The 18,872-nt window shown below is 47.3% G+C and overlaps 1 long non-coding RNA gene across 4 annotated transcripts in view; it reads right to left on the bottom strand.

The window, feature by feature from the left end:
• Positions 1–7,073: 7,073 nt before the first annotated feature.
• The window catches only part of LOC112978854 (uncharacterized), a 71,055-nt gene continuing 59,256 nt past the window's right edge, over positions 7,074–18,872 (bottom strand). For 3 of the 4 annotated variants that reach the window (XR_010389997.1, XR_010389999.1, XR_003258033.2), the window contains 2 exons: positions 11,513–16,983; positions 7,074–8,952 (listed from right to left, as the gene is read on the bottom strand). This is a non-coding gene — a long non-coding RNA (uncharacterized LOC112978854). The remainder of the gene's footprint in view (positions 8,953–11,512; positions 16,984–18,872) is intronic. The other variant, XR_010389998.1, reaches the window with a different exon arrangement.

Raw genomic sequence — 18,872 nt, 5'->3', positions numbered from 1 at the left:
CCATACAAACTGGTCCTGGGACTGGGCGGCATTTGGTCATCTATTAATAAACACACAGGACACAAAATTACCGTGATTTTGTCCTCTTGCCAGTTGGGGTTGTATGTCGTGAACGCAGCACCGTGGCTATTCCTGAGGAACCTTAAATTAGAAATCAGGTTTAGTGGGTCTGTAGATCTCGCAGAGGAATTATGGGCAGTCCTGAGGCGACCGAGGGCTGTGAGAGCGTACAGAGACAGGCACAAAGGCACACACCGGCCAGAGAAACCGTCCTCCTTTTAGCTGGGGCAAGGCATTTTTCATGAACAGGCAATGGGACTGTTGCAGATCCCTGCTCATCAAAATCTGAGGAAGCACCATTTTGCACTCCGCACACACTGGCAATAAAATGGTGGTTCAGACTACAGCGAAACCACCCGGCTCAGCACCAGCGTTCCTCTGCTCACTCAGTAGGCTAGCTCTTTTTTTAATTATTATGAAATGGCAATAGATTTTAGATTAGGAATGAGACAGGAAATGAGGAAAAAATATCCTGTGTGCATCTGGAAAACACACAGGGTAAAAATTAACCTTGAAACTCAAAGAAAACAATGTACGTATGCATGTGAAAGCAGTCGCCTTAAGAATTTTTTAATAGCTGTAAGGTGTATCTTAAAACTTGTAACTTTAAGAAGATCTAGCACAGTATGTGTTGTTGTCATACTGCAGAAGCCAATGAAATATTTTTAAAAATAAAACCATATAGCAGAAATAATTACATCCAACTCTATGCAGGAATTAGCCTGGCACTGCAAATGATGAGCCTTGCTTTACAAGAAGGGGGCTTTATAATATGATGATTTGGCGATTTGTGGGGATGGTTATTCTCATTTTAACAGGCCTCTGCTTAGGATATGTCCCCTTGGGGATGTAATGAAGGTTAACAACTTACATGTGGGGAGCAGGGATTTTAGTGATTAGGAAAATTGCAGGCTCCAGTTTGTGCACGTGTGTATGTGAAAGAGGCAGAGATTCCTCCCTGTTTGAGAAACTGCTGCACAAAATGTGTGCGAGTGAGCCATTTCGGGGGAAAACCCGTATGTAATATAGAATGCAGTCCACCAGGGGCTGGGCTGAAGCGGCTGATACCGGCCCCCGGACCCTTGCCGGGTGTCAGATCAGGTGACAAAGGGGGGGGACGGATAGTTCACTTCTAAAGGTGCATCAGCATTATCTGTCTCACTGCAATTCCTGCCGTGACGGTCCCATGTAGATCATATATAGGACTGGAGTCGTCACATGACCAGCAACTCAGAGAGGCAGATGATTTCATCTTTTTCATCTCTAATCCAGTAATGCTTTTCCATCAAACTTCCTAGGTACTATGTGCAATCTGAATTTAAAGCTAAGAAGAGACTCCAGAAGAATTTTTCTCTGTCGTGTTTCACTTTATAAGATTTGTTATTAAATTACTTTGTAATTGATTCGGTATTAAACAGCAAATCAGAAGTCTACTTTCAACCGAAAACAGCTGTCCGCTTGTATTTCTGTGCATTCTTGACCTGACGTGACAATTACCAGGGGAAAAACATCCCTTTACAATATTGAATGCAGTCCTGTGCCTGGACGTTCAACAATATTCATTGGCCCGTATAACTTAAACAAGAACAGTTTGTTAGCCTAATAAATCCAAGATTTGGGCTGAGAAATAAAGGTGCTGTCAATAACCCTTTTGCCAGATAATAGAAAGGGGATTATGTGATTATTCTGTCAAAAAATTAAGTTTCATGTTTTTAATTGGCATCACATTCTGTCATGAGTCTGTAGGGTTTAAATCACAGTCCACCACGTTAGGCTGAGGAGGAAACCTGATAGTAAATCCTTTCATCCCAGAGCCTGTAGGGTTTTTATGTGAAGTCCTAATTTCTGTTAAAATACTTCCAAAGAAAGACAACAGGAAACAGTAAACATGGCAACACCACAAAAATACTTTTCTGATGCACTATTTCTGTCAGCGTTCAAAGAATAAGTTGTACAGGCTGGAAAGGAAACTGCTGTATCATTAAAACCCAAGCAGGCTGAAACAGCCGCCCTTTTGTAAAATGGCCCCCCTCCTCACCGTCTCTCATAAATCTTGTTTCAAACTAGGCTAAAGCCATGGACTGACTTTGCCTCTTGCATTAATGGCTTGAAACTGTTGTGCATCACAGTTCCGCGTTCAAAGGCAGTCAAGAGTATTTAAAAACAACTTCTGGTGCAGGAGGCAATTATAACTGACAGCCAGATGTCTGCCCTGTCTGGTGCAACAAGCCTCGGAGAGCCTGCAAATGGTCTCGAGACCTCGGGATCTAAACAGTGCGTCCGAGTGACTGATACACAGATAAACAACAATACCACAAATCACTGACACCGACTGAGGGGTTGCTGGTGCTGATAAAGATTTTAGATGTCGGGAAGCAGCTGACCCTTCCACCCTCACCGCTCTTATTTTTTACTGTGCCAAAACCAAAGTAGGTTAGTGAAAAAGGACTCAGCCCACAAAGTATGTTTATATATCCACTGCCAGGAGTTCATCTTGTGAGGAAACATGAGTAATTGCTCAGTTTACAAAGGTTAACTGGACTCTGCTGAAAGATATTTGATATTTTGATTAAATTATATGTCTGGAACGTTTGTATCAACTTCGACGCTATAGGGTGCTCCCCTGCCCCCAGTGTGTATTACCTGCTGAAAACTTTTAAAAATGGACTAAAACTAAAAATGGACCCTCATCTCTCCACAGTTTGATTTGCTTATTAGGCGTGTAAGAGGTGCTGCTTTGATGTCGACTCATGTTTCTTACAGGACTTCTGGCAATTTGTCAGAGATTTCTTTCTCTTCACACAGCATCCCATTTTGGGTATCTTTTATGAGGCATGTACACACACATGCTGAGTTAGTGAGCACTGGCATGTATGGGGGTACACAGAGAATTATACAAAGCTTTGGGGAAATCAGCCAAAACGACTTTTCTTCCTGTCCTTTATTAATATTCACTACAAGACCAACCAACTCAAAGGCTGTAGAAGAAACTGAAAAGTTTTCATTGATTTTCCATGGGCAGTGGATCAGGCCCCATCTGGCTTAGGGGATATTTTTGAAAGAGTGTGCTATTAATCTGACATACGTTCACCATATCACACTGTTAGCCTGTGGGGAAATGGCTGAAGAATATTTGGACAGTAATAGTCTGAAACAGTGAGGACATGAAAGTAAGATGAACTAAATGTAAGCTAATTTTTAGAGGTCATTTTTAGAGGTAATTCTTTACATGGATATTATATTTGATTTGCCTTTAAGATCACCTTCTTCCTGTGATATTGCTATTGTCTTTTTAAAATATCTTACTGATAAGACATTTATTTGTTTTGAGTTACCTTGTGTTTGTAACAGGATTTTGTAGAATTAAAAACAAGCAAACAAACAAAAAAAACACTGGAAGCTGTCCAGGACACATCTTCTTGCATCCCAGTGAGAAAATTCACTGCATCACTTTATCACAGGTCTTCAGTGTGTCACAGAGACAGGTCTATGCAATATCATTAGAATGAAAGATAAGGGACTCCATAATGCAAAGATGTCATCAGTGATGGGCAAATTCCAATTCTGAAAGAGGACCCCATTCCAAATATCAAGCCTGAAGGATTTAGTATCTTGAAACATTTTTCAGGTTGGTTCAATGTCATTGTGATAAAAAGGATGTCACTTAAATCACAGCAATCTGATGTGCAAAGTTGTCCTGCTGGATGAATTGCCAAAACTTTTATTCACAGAAGATTCAGTTCAACTAGCCTAAGAACTGACCCAAACCCTTGCCCATTCCTTGGGCCAGACTTGCGTTATGGGTTAACGAAGGATAGTTAAGGACCCGGCTTTCCAGCCTCCATTCTCTCGCTGGCTCTTTAGCCCTACAGCTTGACTCCCATTGCTACACAGGCACTGCTTGCTTGGTCATCACCACTTGGGGCTCTAATGCAGTTGACCCACTGAACTGCTGTAAACTTTTCACTCTATAGGTGACAGTTTTGTGCAAAATATTGTTGCCTACCCCTAGGGCATGAGATGTAAGGAAAGGATGCAAAGAACAGAGCTATCGAAGCGTCACTCTGGTTACTACAGCAAGAGAGTACCTCACAGCTCACTGGGTACAGATTTACTGTGGACCATTTTCCAGTGGACACTTTTTTGAAAGGTGTTTAGGTACCCAGACAGATCCCACACGGTACTCCGTTCCCACAGCATCTCCGTGACTTCTGTTTTCATCCTGATGATGATGATAAGATGATGAGATGTTGGACTAAGAGGTGTGAACAATATGAGAAACTGGAGAGAGAGTTCTTCACTGAAGCCTCTGTAAAAGGTAGAGATAGTCTAAGCAATCTTCATACAGCAAAAATGACAATTTGCCCTGAGAAGAAGCCACTGTAGCAAAGCTGTGTAGTATAATGCTAGCTCAGGTATTGTTGCTGTATACTGCGGTCTGCAGTGAAGGCATGCCCTAACAAAACTCATGCCAACAGAAAAGGTCCCAAGTTTCTGCTACTTAGCAAAAACCTGCTGCATTAGTAGACGTGTCAAAGCACTGCAAACCCAACCTTTTAAAGTGTGAATGGGAGTGAAAGCCCTAGATTTCCCCCTAGGAAAATGGAGAACTGCCAAGAGCGTGGCTGTGAGAAGAAAGACTGAAGTTTGAAGCTTCTCTGCAAAGACAGATCACATTGCGGGAGGGAAATGGGGCCTCGTGATGGTCATACTTCAGGTAGCACTGAAGTCTGGGGAATAATTTGTGAAAGGTTTGAGGAAGCCTCTGAAATCTTCTATAAATCAAATTGGCCCATGAATGAGTGCTGAGTTTTAAGCATTTCAGTTTCTTCTTCAAGTTTATCACTCTAATAAGCTTTGAATGGTCACATATCCCAAATTCATTTTGATGTGGTGAGTTTTATTTTGTTTGTAATATTTTTTTAAATTAATGATTACCGTGTAATGTTAGGTATAGGACGCTTCTTGGAGACAGTCTTTGTTACCATGAGAAACATTTCAAAAGCTCCTGCCTGTGTAACATGTTCATTGTTAAAGTACTTCTAAATGGTATTTTAAGATCCTGGGAATTTTCATCTATACAGGGGATATAAATATCTCCCCACCCATGAATCAGAGGGCACCAGGAAAGCGGTGCACTCAGGAGAGCAAGAGAGAGAAGAAAGCCTAAATGCAATGTCAGATCTTCCTCCCCCCCCAGCAAACCAACCCAGCGGTGGGGATGGGAGAGGGAGAGGGAGAAAGAAGAGGATCAGACCACAGCGTGGTCTGAGACCCATGGTGGGAACAGGCAGTCTCCGTAAGGCTCGCTTAAAGATAGAGTCTGGCTCAAAAAGTTTAAGCTTTAAATTGCTTCTGTCTGCACAGGATGACGAGTGGCCTCCCCAGGACATTGCAAAAGGGCCGGGAAGAGCCGTGCCTCGTGGCATCCCGGAGCCCTGGCTGCTGTGGCCGTGGCACTGCTGAACGGCCTCACGCCCTGCCACGAGGCCAGCACCCAGCACCCGGCACCCATGCGGTGCTGGGACGCGCGTGGGACCTGGGCCTCGTCCCTCTGCAGGAGCTGCTGCGGGCACCCTCCAGGCTGCAGTACCTGCCTGTGCTGGGTATCAGCGCCCGCAGGCTGATTCCCTGCGGCTCCCATGGCGCTTAGCGCAGCAGGGTGCTGGCAGTTTGCTGCAGGAGATTTCATCCCACCTTAAGTGCCGGCCTGTTAGCCTGGGACCGGGGAGTCATCTCCCTCCTCTGCCACGCAAATCCGTGGTGCCTTGGAGATACCATATAAACGGACAAGGATATTTTGGGCAGCTGAGGATGAAAGCAGAAGTCACGGAGATCTGTGGGAATGGAGCACCACGCGGGATCTGCCTGGGTCCCTAAACACCTCCCAGCTACGTGCTTCAGTTTGTCTGCTGGAAAATGCTTATGGAGGTAAATCTGCACCCAGCAGGTCGTGAGCTGCTCTCATGCTATAGTAACCGAGCGGCACTTGGACAGCTCTGTCCTTTTGCATCCTTTCCCTCTCGGCCTGGGGGTAGCTCGCCCGGGCAGGCCGGTGCGCTGGCACGCTGGCTGCCCGGGGCGGCACGGGGCGGGAGCAGCCTCGCTCTGCGCCTCACCCCGCCGATGCCTCACGGCGGGCTCGGGGCGTTCGGTGCCAAAACTGCCCACAATTCCTCAGCCTTCAGCAGCTGAACACCGCAGTTCGGCAGAGCTTTCCAGTGCCAGAGGGAAGCTCTCCAGTCGCATTTACTGCTAATAATTCCTGTGGCTAAGAATTGCCCCTCTGGTCCCTTGTAGTTATTCGGGGGGGGGGGGGGGGGGGGGTTGTTTCAAGACAGTCTTGTTAGACTCTCTTTCTACTTTACTATGGTTGCCATAAATAAAATTGTCTCCATAAGTTACCAGGAAACAGACAGTAAAGAAATGTTCATTTTTTTTGAGAACTAGTAATGATTGATATATATACATATATATATATGTAGCACACATAAAAGAAAAGAAAAATGGGACTAAGCCAAAATAATAAACAACACGAAATGATACGAGAACTACCACTCAGCTTCCAAACTTAAAGCATGCTGCATTATAAATGATTACTATGTCCCTAAGCATAAAAGCAAATCGCAGCCTCTGTCTCGAGAACTGTAAACACCATCCCCTTTCCGGTCTCAGCCATAAAACCCATCGTCTGGAGCTGCTGCCTACACCCTGGGAGGGGCTCCCGGACTTTCAAAATTATTTCACTCAGAGGAATTTGGGAGCCTGCTTGTACTTCAGATTGGAGTTCAGAAAGAAAATCCAAGGACGTGGGTAGTATTGAGTTAGATGGGAGTTTCATTGATTGAATAATCTATAGCTGCAGAAACTACGGCTATTTTTCTACCGAGTTTCACTTATCTGACTTTCTTCTCAGGAAAGCTTTTATAGGGTACATCTATCAGTTTGGACACAGAGGCACAATGTTCATTGGCACATGTCCATTAAACTATAATAAAACTACAATACAGGTAGCCTTTCAACTCTTATTTTTATATAATTTAAGTTTATATCATTATTATCTTCATAAGTACCTTTGTCCTTTTATACATCTGCAGTATACTGATTTCTGCAGCAGATGACTGCATAGGAAAGAAAAGGTTAGAGTTTTAATAGGAATATGCATTTTTTTCAAATGTGATGACCTCATCAGCAGCTCCAGCCTCTCACTCCTTATCCCTCCAACTGTAGGCGTTTTAATAAAAATTCATGGGACAGATTAATTGAACTTATTTTCTGTCTTCCCTTGGGCTCCCTGGAGTGCCTTCACCTGACGACCTACCTTGGAAGACGTCACAGCACCGCATTTGGGCGGTGGCAGATGTGGATTCCAGTCTGCGCTTGAATCGGTAGAGAAGGGATGGGCTTAGGGGCTCCTGCATACCAGGGGAGCCTCCTTCTATCTGACCTACAGGAACGAGGCCTTTCTTCTCCAGTAATGGCACTCAAGCCCCTGGAAAGATTTTTATTGCTTTGAGGGCCCATGTTTTTTGTTATGTTTTGCTCTGATTGGTGAAATGATAGTTTTTAGCAAACAAATGATTTGCCGACCAAAAAAAAGCGCACCCTGAAAGAGTATTTTCACATGTTTTGCCAGCAATTTTGGAAGAAGAAAATTAGAATCCTGATTGAAGTCCCTTTGGTAGATTTTCAGAAGGGAGTGTGCTTGACTTTGTGGGTTCATCATCATCCTTAGATTTATTTTCAGAAATCTGAATGGGATGTGAATGGGAACGCAGCTGCGCAAATCCCGCTCCAGTCAGTAGCAGCTCTGTGGCTACAACCCAAGAGACTCTCACAGAACATCTCGTCTTCTCCTCTTTAATCAAAGGCTTGTGGACTGATTTTCCTAGTTTATTGTTTTCACAGTTGTTTTATAAAAGACGCTGCTGGGATGTTGCATGTAAATATGCGTATGATAAAGTGCTAAACTGCCATTTTTTATTCCATCAGTCCGCAGCCTACCACCGTCCAGCTTTGTGCCTGATGTTACAAAGCTCATGGAAAAATGCCTCTTTGGCCACACCTTCAGTCTCATTGTGGACAATGGCAAAAATCCCACTGACGTGAACAGGACCAGGATTTGGCCCCTTGCGATGATTAACGCGTACCTTCTCATTGCCACTGCAGCATCAGCAGGTTCGGCAACATACTGTGTGCCTGGAGTATGCTGATTTTATTAGTGCGGCCTGCTTGACGGCCCATTAAAAGGAACATAACAGGGCCATAAAGAGAGGTGATGTGTAACTACAGGATCAGAGTGGCCACGGATTTGCCCCGACCAAGTCCCCCAGGTCTCCAACGGCATGATCTGGCCCCTGCGGAGGGCAGTTTCGCTCCCACATCCAGCGCGTCCCTCTCCCCGGGCTGGCGCTGGCGGGGACGGAGCAGCCCGCAGCCCCCAGCATCCTGCTGCTCCCCGAAATTGTCCCGCTGTGGTTGTCCTCCCCCTGCCAGCGCTGGAGAGACCTGCCCAGCCCTGCGCACCTCACCGGGGTGCCGCGGGGGCCGGGCGCTGAACCCTGCCCCTCCGTTTTTGGTTTCTCCGGCGGTGGGAATGCCATATATCCTTTTTCCTCAGGCCTTTTCTGATGTTTCAGGAGAAAACTCAGGGCGCTAGGAGAGGGTTACATCAGTGGGGCGCGTTACGGATTAAATAACGCCTAGCTTGTTTGCATGTTTACACTCCAGGAGTTTCTCAGTTTGCTCTTTCTCTCGGAGGAACAATCGCCAGCGCTTCTCTCCCGAAGTTAACGGCTCCCAGGCCATCACGTCGTTCACCCCATCGCTTCCTACTGCAGCTTTCCAATTTGATGGTTGTTAAAGGTTTAAAAAGTTTGAATTGACCTTGACCTGCAAACAAATGATTTACAGTAGATGATATTGTTCAGGAAAAACAAAACTTCTGTCCTGAAGCACAACCGTATTAAATGATTTATGTTGCTTACAGTGGGCCAGGTTCTGATGTGTTTACTAACACTGAGCATTATTTTTACTCCCGCGGAAGCCCCACTGGTTTCGGAGGCACTTTTCCCAGGGAGAGGCACAGCACAGTACGCACAGGTGCACCAGCATTTGGTCCACTAGCACACTGCCATGACTTGGGAGATAAATTCTCTGGTCTCTTCTAACCTTGTCTTCGGGTCTGTTTGTAAAGCCACTGCAAATTATTAAAATATATTTTTAAAATACACAGATAGTACCTGTTTTCTTTAAAAGAAATCCCTGTTGGCAGTATCATGAGGTACCTTGGAATATGTCGCACATGTTTGTGTTGGAAGCAAAAGGTCCTCGTTCTAGCTTTGAAATTCTGAAACAGGTTCTAGTTCCAGCCTTTCATGGGGCAGGTTTTAAATCACAGTGAATTAAACAATTAATTGTAAAATGATGAAAGAATATCCTTCTGGTGTCCCCATGAAGCCTGAAAGTTCAGAATAATATGTGTTAAAGAGACAACACTGGCGTTTAGGTGTTCCTGGTATCGTTGCTGCCTTTTATCTTTTTTGGCATGCTCTTTAGGAAACAGCAGAGAAAGAAAAATATGAAATTGAACGCAGCAAATTTAATTATAAAACAAAGCCACCCACCTTGCTTTCAGGGTCAGGAAGTACAATCGCCTCCTTTTGACGCAAGAATGAGTTTAACAACATATGTTAAATGAACAATTATTTAAAATAAAAGGAAATGACCTTAAAAACAGCTGCAGTAGCTCAGGCTATAGCAGACAGCAGCGCAGAAAAACAGCCCGTTGTGGAAGCCGGGCACACGCACAAATCAGAGCGCTCCCGCAACGCTGCCCGCTCCGAGACGAAAACAAAAAGCAATCGTTTCACCAAATACTGTAAAATATCTTGCTTTGTATTTGATCTCACCAGCTTGTTCTGCCTCTGCCTTTTTTATGGCTGTTTATTTTGGTATTTCTCGATTTTTTTTTTTGGCTGAAGACCAAATCCGCTTGCCCAAAGCCACAATTTACTGCAAACTGGCACTATGACATTGGATTTTTTTCAGCAAATTGTATTTCAATGAATGCTGCAAGCAGAGGAAAGACCAGTGCAAGCACATCAGTGTTAAACGCATGTGTAAGAAGAATAAAAAGAAAACAGCTTTTTGCAACAGAATAAATCCATTTTTATTGAAACTGCCAGGAGTCACATGACCAAGCGCGTAGCCTTTAGGACAGCACACAACTACCCTGAAATGGTAAAGAAATCAGGCAGGTCTGCCTCCTCCTTGCACAAGCTTTCTAGGCTGTCGACGCGCTGCTTGTCCGTATCCCTCACAGCGCATCTGTAGAGCTATTAAATTGGATAATCCCTCTGGCCTTTGATACATTTCTGGACATGATTATTTCATTACTCGCAGTATATCAGTAGGATCATAATAAAAAGGACTTCTGACAACCTGCCAAGAGTTTTGTGGCCTTGTAAACACAAAAGTGCTCTAATAAAATTTTATTAAGTGTTAAAAAGTCATAAAAAGTGAAATAACATAAACTACAAAATTTACTGTCCTCAGCAAATGCTGAAAATATCGTCCATAGTAAAATTAAATTAGCATGTAATAGACAGAGAAGCCGTGTGGAGTGGGTTTAAAGAAGGGGGGGGGGGGAATTGCACTTGAACTAAACACGGGTCACGGGGATGCGGCGCTCCGGGCGCTGCGCAGGCGGCGAGGGGAGGCCCGCGGGCGGGGCGCGGCGCTGCGCGGGGCGGCGCGGCGCTGCGCGGGGCGGGCGGCGGCGGGCAGCGCGGCGCAGCGCGGCTCTGCGCGGCGCGGCCGCCAGGCGACGCTGTGGGAGCGGGAATGCGGCGGCGGCCCCGCGCTGCGCCGCGCCGCGCTGCGCGGCCCCGCTGCCCCCGCGCCCCCCCCCCCCGCCAAATCGTGTATTTACTTTTTTTTTTTTTTTGGCGTTTTCTTCCAAATCGAAAAAAAACCCGGCGCGAGGAAAACACCGCGGGCCGCGCCGGGCCCCGCAGCTGCGCCTTCCCGCGCCGCTCTTGCCGCTCCGCGCAGCACCGCGCAGCGGCCCGGCCCGGCCGCGGGGGGCAGCGGCAGCGCGGAGCGCCCCAAACCGCGCCCTGGCGCCCCGCGGCCGCGCCGTAGCCACGTAAGTCGGACCCTTCCTCCGCCGTCGGGCCCCGCCGGGCCGGGACGCCGCGGCACCGGGGCCGGGGAGGCAGCTCCGCGCCCGCGCGCGGGGGTGCGGAGGGGCTGCTCCGCGGCGGGAGGCGCCGGCAGCGCCTCGCAGCACCCTGCCTGCCTCCCTCCCTCCCTCCCTCCGCCGCCGGGATGCCTCAGCTCTGCGCGGCGGCGGGGTCGGCTGCCTCCGCCTCGCCGGGAAGGGGATGATAATAATAATAATAAAATAATAATAATAATAGCAACAGCAAAAAGTAAATCGCTGTCTGACCTGTGCGTAGACAATGTTTCAAGTTCGTTTTACTCAGGTGCGGAGGACAGCCGCTGCTCGTGGGGCACGGCTGATGTTCAAGGCCAACTTGCGTGCGGAGAGAAGCGCGGCGGCCCGGGGCCGGGGCCGGGGCAGGGGCTGGGGCTGGGGCCGGGGCAGGGGCTGGGGGACGCCGCGAGCCCGGCCCGGACGTGCCCCCGCGGCCCCGGCGGGTCTTTAGGCAAAAACCGGCTTAAAGATGCTTGGTGGGAGCAGGAACAAAGAGCTTTGTTCGCACCGAGGTGGGGCGGGGGCCGGGAAGGTGGGTTTGGTAACAATTTTAGCAATTCTGTAAGTAGAGTGTATGTTAGTACTGTGGGATTCATACCCCGCATGTCAGGGCAGGGTTAAAAAGCAAAACTGAAAGCAATATTGTGCTTTATTTTGAGTCATAGCAATGAATGGGAAAGGTGGAGGTGTAGTGTTGAATCGCGCTTGCTTTAGCTTGAATGTCTTAAATTAGGACTGGTTTCTAAAAATAGGTATTTCTGTTTGTACATAAAGTTGGCTAGACCTGTGTGCATATGCAGAGCATACAGCCACAGAAATGTCTATCGCAGTGATTCGACACTCATAATATTTTATACGCCCTGACATTCATCACCTCTTACTAAAAGAATGAAGTTATTTTTGTGTAGCTCATAGTCATCTTTACTAATAAATTATAGAAATAAAATACTTTTGAATAAATAGCAAAATCTTTGCTTTTCTTCCATCTCATATTTTTGTATAAAACTTCAATAATTTGACGTTAATCAGTGCAGTTAGTAATGCTCACAGAGGATTGGTGAGAATATTTGGGGGCAAAAGATGTTGTGCTCTTTAAGGTGAAGAAAATTTCCATATCACACTCTGCTGCATTTAAAAAAAAAAAAAGAAATCTGAGCTCCAAACCATCTATGAAAATGCACAACTTTCCAATAAGCGCTAAATAATGATTTTCTCTGCCCTCTAATGAAATTTTTAGTCCTCTGTCACCAGATATAATGTAAAGACTGCAAAATTGCAGGCAGTAAGTGTAGCAGCAGTGTGATCAAAGCTTTGAACTTACAGGAATTGAAAAGCCACCGAAGCATTTCAGAGTTCCCCCTAGGTGTGGGCAAGGTGGGGGAGCGCCTGCACCACTTGGAAGAGTTTTTAAGCGAAGTGAAGAGGTCTGGGGGTTGTTTCCATTACTGAAGGACCTCAGGATCAGCTCCAATGTTTTTTGGATTTTGGGAACCCTCCTGAGACATCCCTGTTTATGGTGTGACGGGCAGGGCCGCACCACCCGTGTTTTTAAATACGGGCTTCAGAAGCGCCGCGGTGTCGCGGGGGGCTGAGCTGTTTGCGGTGCGGTGCTGCCGAGGGCCGAGGGCGGAGGCGAAGGCGAGTTGGGGGTGAGGAGGACGAGGAGGACGATGCTGCCGCAGGCAGGCGGGGTGGCGGCCGGCCGCAGGGACCTGGCTGCACGTGTCCGTCTTCGGTGGGGTTTCGCTGGCTGCTTGCAGGCTTTAGAGGCACGCAGCGGCCGGCAGCGGCCTGTCCTGCAGTCCGTTAGCCAGGTCTTTCCGAGCTGATTAATAGCATCGGGCTTTTGTTGCTGTTGAGGTTTTTATTTTGTTGCTGCAGCGCAGCTGGACCCTATGCTATAGAAACAAATACTGGATGAAATCTTGGCGGTCCTGAAGTCAACCGCTAACCTCATGGGCTTCACTGGAGTCACGTTTTCGTTGGCTGTGTCATAATATTTTGTATCAACCATATGGAAGAGATACAAAGTTGGCTTTAGAAGAAACCAAAATTAGCTCCTCCACAACTGATCTGCATGTGTTGTTAGCTGCGTTTTTCTCCAGGTAATATAAACAGCAACAGCCGGCGTAAACTGGCAAACAGAAGCCGTAAAGCATTTTGGCTTTCTATAACTACTTTGACTAAAATATTAATGTAAATCAACTAAGTTGAATTCTATGCTGTATGTAAGACCACCAGGTCTGATCTGGACCATGCAAGGGCGTGGGAAGACGTTCAAAGGCAAGACTGGCTGTTCACAGCCCATGGCCCTCTTTAGGACCCAGCAGATGTGGGAAGCTGCGTGTAGTTGCGTGCACGCAAAACACTGATGCAAGAGGCAGGGTAAGTGGGAGAGGCGGTATTAATTCACATCTCTTGCTGTTGTACATTTAGTGTTATTGAATTGTATTTCAATATTGATATTTTAAACAGATGCCTCATAATGAACTTCTTAAAATCTAATTTAAACCGTAACACCAGGAAGTACGATTTTGTTAAAAAGGGAGGGGGAAAAAAAGAAACTGCTGACCTCCCAGCCCCTCCCACAGTCATCTTTTCGTAGGCAGGTTTTTCTGATCCATTAGCCTCCCAGATGAGGATGGCACCTCTCCAGTGTAAATATTACATTTTCAACATTTGGATGGCGTTTTGAGCAACAGTTCTCATCCCCTGAGGATGTATTCTTTATAAATACAATTTTATCTGCAGTTCAGAGTTAGACTGAGGTAGGATGTAAATTTATAGTATAGAAGGTATTTAAAGAGCTCTGTGTATGGACTCACTTACTCGAGAATAAAACTTCTTCCTTCCCGTTTTTTTTTAATTTACAGTGAAAATGACTTAAATGAAACAGCATCAAACACACTTTTTTCTGGAATAGGGAGAATCCAGACATGATTTTGGAGAAATAACTCCATGTGTAGACAAGATCTGTTGCTACTGTTCAGCAGCGTAATGTGCACTGTGCATATCTTGGACTGGAAAGCCACACTCGCCTCTTTGGGATTTAATATGCTCGTTGGACTAAACGCTTCGCTGTGTATATTCTAGCGCTATCCCTGTGACACTGCCAGATGTGACAGTGCTCTGCATTGGAAATAATTATGAAAATGAGCTGATCTACATCCATAGCAACTAGTGGGTGTTCTTAGAGAAGGAACTTGTCTGAAATTCCCGTCTCTGTTTTAAGTCCTTCTCTTCCTCCTCAAGAGAAGAATGGCGGTATTTGAACTGAGCCCAGATAAATCGCTTTGCATTCATAGCTCTTTAACTAAGAGCAACCTGGCTGGCTTAGACAGCGCTGGTTAGGGAGGAGGCACTGCACCCAGGCACAGCGCTTGTCCTGCGAGCTGCAGGCAGGTGCGGATTGAAGTGGCTGAACTATATTCCCAGAAAGTGTGTTTACAGTGAAAAAACTGACCTATCTGTAACTACAGAAGCATTGCTTAGCACCCTTTCGGTGCATACGAGATACAGCCCATTAAACTGGAACAAATGTAATCCTGAAAATACTAGCTTCACATTCTCCTGGTTGGAGGGAATTTTCCATACGGATAATGCGCCGTTCTGAAAGAGCGCCCTTACTGCCTGCCTTCGAGGCACGGCGTAGCGCTTCTGCCGCCCCAGCCCTGCGTCCACCCAAGTCACCGCGCTCAGAGACGACCGAATAACATCCCAGCAGCTGGTGTGTGGTGCAGGGCGCTGTCGGCCGGCCACAGCCGCGCAGCTCGGTGGCACGGCCAGGTCGAGCGTGGGGGCTGGGGAGCCTGGCACTCGCCTGGCCGCCGCAGTGGGGAGAAGCAGAAACAGCAGGTTTCCATCACAAAAAGCTGGGTAAGAAAAATCATGGCTTTCAAGCTCATAGAGGCGTTTTACTGCTGAAGGGGCGACGCATCCGTGCGACAGGCGAGGCGCCGGGTGTGACGCGCGCCCAGGGGGTCCCCGGTGGGAGCCGGGTCTGCTCCCCCCGAGCCCGGCCGCTGCCCGCACCCTGCCCCGGCGCGCGCTGGGGCCGTGCCAGCCCGTCCTGGCAGAGAATTTGGCCTGACGTTTCCAGGCTTTGTCACTGCAAAAATAGCCTGGCAGACATGAAGGCTGAGTAAACTAACGAGCTTGCAGGAAGCTGAAGTAATGGTGCTGCGAGTGTGAGCTGTGCCCGCCAAGCGCGACACCTCCGAGGCCTCACGGCGCTGCGCGCGGTACGAGGCGCTGCATTAACTGTTAAATGGCAAGGCAGGTCCGTACAAATAACCGGCTAAACCGCTTGTCCCGCTAAGAGATCAGGGCGATGTGCAGGGGACGCGCAAAGCCGCCTCGTGCCCCTGGGAAGGAGACGTCACGGTGTCGTGCCGGGTCACGGCGCTGCTGCCGCTGTGCTCCGCTGTGCTGCTCTGTGCACTCTGCTGTGCCGGAAAATACGTGCCGTGCTTGGAGAGAGCGGAGACGAGGGACAGGCAGGGAGCGTACACGCACCTAGGGTTTTTGTCTTTCGCTGAAGCATCTGGCTTATGCCCACAGCAGAGGGAAGCAGCAGGAGATGATGCAGGGCAGCAGGGGCAGGGGACGGTTGATACTTCCAGCAGGGTTGAGATCTGGACGACGAGTAAAAGGGTCAGGCTGCCTATAACAGAGTGCGAGCGAGGTCCTGAGGGACAGACCTCTGCTTTGGCCTTATCCTGTTGCAGGTAAGGGTGTGGCTGGGCCATGGGGGGGGTCCCCAACCCTCAGAAACACAGAAGTGCTTCAAACAGGAGTGTTTGTCCAAATTTTTTTACTGGCAACTGGAATATCTTGCCAGTGGAGACTATTGTCTGGGAATACAACCAACAGTATTTTTACTTTTGACTTAAAATTTGTCTTTGCTATGTAAGTAGAAAGTCCATCCCAAATGGTGGCGGGGGGAGGCATTTTCTCCCACAAACCATGCAGCCAGTTGCGTCAGGATACCGGGCAGCCTGGGGCAGAAACAAAGTCAAGCGTATGAAGTCTTCAGGTTGCTCTGGACAGTAAAGCTTCCCCTCCCTGTACCACTGTTCCGCTGGAAAGCCATGTCCCTTCGGGTATATGTTTACACCCAAACTTTGCTGCTTGAGTAAAGCGTCATCTGTTCTCTGCTTACTGTTGTTCAGCGCGTGCAGCATGTGAGAGCCAGAGCCGTCGGGGTAGGAAGAACAGCTCAAATATCTCTAATGACATCCAGTGCTACAAAGCGCTTTGAAGTTGTAGAGCTGCTATTTCTTTTCTATGATTTCCAAATGTAGAAGGGGGGGAAAAAAAAAGGAAATATCAATGTTAAAAGCATCAGTCAGTCTGTTTAATTGGACAATAGCTGTCTGTCATTTCTTTTCTTCTTATGATAATATGAAGTGAAGCGGGGAAAGCAGAGAATTTTCTTGATGTGTAGAAAACTTGCATTATTTACTTGCAAGACCAAAAAAGCTACACAATGTTTACCAAAGGCCAATGTGTTTAGGTGTTTCAAAAAGTGTATTTTTACCTAGCTGTACACGACTGTTGCTGGTGACCCTGTGATGTGGGACACAGCAGGTCTCTGAAGTGCCGCAACTCCACGGTCCCGCGCCGTTGTGCTGGCCGCAGGGAGCCCCGGTGGGGCCGGCGCCGGCGCGGGTTCCCCTCCGAGGGCTGGGGCACGTAGCAGCCTGCGCCACGGGCAAATACACTGAGGCTTCATTTTGTTACTGTCCCGCTGTCACAGTTTCCAAGTGCTAGTTTATAACGCTCCGTATCAGCTAATAGATTAAGGGCATATTTGTGAGAAAATTTAACAGCACGGTAGGTGTGAAAGAACTGCAGGTCTCACCTACTATTCTGCCCAGTCAGGCACAAGAAGAGAAAGAAAATAGAATGAAAGCTGCCAACAGTCATATGCCCGCATAAAAAAATTTAAAATACAGAGCTGCACATGAGTATTTCATAACAAAATACTGTCCTGATAACAGTTTTTGTTTTCATTTTGTACTTTTATGTGACTTAATATCCAAACCATTTTCACTCATTGCTAAAGATGTATTCCCTCTTGTGCTTAGACCTAGATACAGCAAAATTAATGCCTTCTAAAATAAAATTTCCTGAAAAAGGGAGATGCTGATATACGGTTAGGTATAGCCCTGTGACTGCCACCCCTAGCATGCTGAAACAAATGCACAAGTGAGGTTGATTGCTACACAGTTTGCGCAGTGAAAGAATTGCCGTAACTTTCATAACAAGACTACGTTACAGTGTTTAGATAAATTGCCTGATGTAGGTCAGCAAAGTGGGACCAATTCATTTTTGTCCATCTTCAAAAGCCCTCGGAAAAACACAGTTCCTCACCAAACGTCCCCCGGAAGGACAGGTCCCCGTGCCGCGCCGGGGTGACGGATGGGTGCAGGAGGGGACGCGCTTCCGTAGCAGGGAGCCCTTAATTGTCCTTGGCAGCCACAGAAAAGGCACATAAAGTTTATATTAATTGATATAATCGTTAGTCTGCTTGCAATTTTGTCAGCTAAAAAGAAAAAAAACCTAAAAGACATACGAATGCACAGTTTGTGTGGTGTTTAGCCGTACGAAGCTGCAGAGGGCTTTCACAAGGTTTGCCCGTGATGGGTTGCTTGCGCACAGCCTCCGCGCTCTGCGCTTCCCACCGTGGGCCGCGGCCGCCGGCGCCGAGCCTGCGCGCCTCGCGCCTCCCTCCCGACGCGCTTGCTCCCGGCAGCGGCGCGATGGCCCCCAACGCAGAAAAGCCTCCTCAGTGCAAGATGCTGGCACAGGACATTTATGTGCAAAGCTACACAAAAATGCCTTTACTATTGACGTGTTTGCGTTCGTTGCTCTGGCAAAGAGGGGTAGCTGCAAGGGAAAGGAAACCTCTGCTGATGAGAGGAGGCGTAGTCCTTCGAGAGTGACCTTCTGGACGACTGAGGTGAGGTAGCAGTGTGGTTACTGGGTTAGCTTCTACCCTATTGCCACTTCAACCATACGCCTCTCCACATACTACTGTTGATAATGTATATCGAAATATTCAGCGGGGTGCAAGGGCACACCTGTGCAAGGATTGTTGCAGTGCCAGGATCTACTCCAAAAAGAAAAAAAAAAAGTAAACAGTAATACTTCCAACCTGCTTTTTGTCCCTAGGATTTCAAGAGTGCTTTGTAATATTAGTTCTCTCCACGCGTGTGATGCCAGGCTGCAGAGCGATACCCTGCAGTGTAGTGCGCCCTTGCCCTTACATAGCAATCAGTGGGGAAACTCAAAGGCTCTTCACTTTAAGTCTGCTGCCATGAAGTGTGATAACTTCCAAAAATGCTCATGGTCTCCCCAGCCTGCTGATTAAATATTAATAGTTTTTATTTGGGGTATGTCAGTAAAAAATATGGGGAAGCTGGAGCAAATGAATGAATCTGGAAGCTAATGAAATGAAAAAAACACAAGTTATTTATTGACTGGCAGAGCAACACACTAGGAAGCACTAAGTCTCTATGGAGTCTGTGAGTACAAAACACAATTATACTTGTTTCATTGCAGCTTTGTAGTTGCTGTGAACTCTGGC

The sequence above is a fragment of the Dromaius novaehollandiae genome, chromosome 7 (assembly GCF_036370855.1).
Source record: "Dromaius novaehollandiae isolate bDroNov1 chromosome 7, bDroNov1.hap1, whole genome shotgun sequence".
Lineage (NCBI taxonomy): Eukaryota > Metazoa > Chordata > Aves > Casuariiformes > Dromaiidae > Dromaius > Dromaius novaehollandiae.
The sequence above is the reverse complement of the archived record's forward strand: the minus strand, read 5'-3'. Positions and strand labels throughout refer to the sequence as shown.